A 753-nucleotide genomic window follows, 5' to 3' on the forward strand; every position below is an offset into this window, starting at 1 on the left:
GGACATCCTCCTCCTCCTCACCCACCGGGTGGGTGTCCCTGTGTCACTGTGTCACCCTGTCCCCTTCCTGCCACCCACGTGTCCCCTTTCCCTGCCCCCGCTCACCCCTCCATGTCCCCGTGTCCCCTTCTCCCCCTGGGTGTCCCCATCCCCTGGGATGTCCCCATGTCCCCCAGGTGTCCCCTTCCCCTCTGAGTGTCCCCATCCCTGGGTGTCCCTGTCCCCCCGAGAGTCCTCGTGTCCCCTGGATATCCCTGTCCCCCTGGGTGTCCCCGTGCCACCCTGTGTCCCCTTCCTCCCTGGGTGTCCCCATCTCCAGGTGTCCCTGTCCTCCTGGGTGTCCCCTTCCCCTCTATGTGTCCCCATCCCTGGGTGTCCCTGTCCCCCCCAAGTCTCCATGTCCCCTCAGTGTCCCTGTCCCTCTGGGTGTCCCTGTGTCCCCTGGGATGTCCCCATGTCCCCCAGGTGTCCCTGTCCCCCTGGGTGTCCCCTTCCCCCCTGGAGTCCCCATGTCCTCTGGGTGTCCCTGTCCCTCTGGGTGTCCCCTTCCCCTCTAAGTGTCCCCATCTCAGGGTGTCCCCGTCCCTGTGGGTGTCCCCATCCCCTGGGATCTCCCCGTGTCCCCCAGGTGTCCCTGTCCTGGGTGTCCCCATATCCCCCACGTGTCCCTGTCCCTCTGGGTGTCCCCTTCCCCTCTAAGTGTCCCCATCCCTGGGTGTCCCCGTGTCCCCCAGGTGTCCCTGTCCCCCTGGG

This window comes from Calidris pugnax, unplaced genomic scaffold (assembly GCF_001431845.1).
Source record: "Calidris pugnax isolate Ruff unplaced genomic scaffold, ASM143184v1 scaffold548, whole genome shotgun sequence".
NCBI lineage: Eukaryota > Metazoa > Chordata > Aves > Charadriiformes > Scolopacidae > Calidris > Calidris pugnax.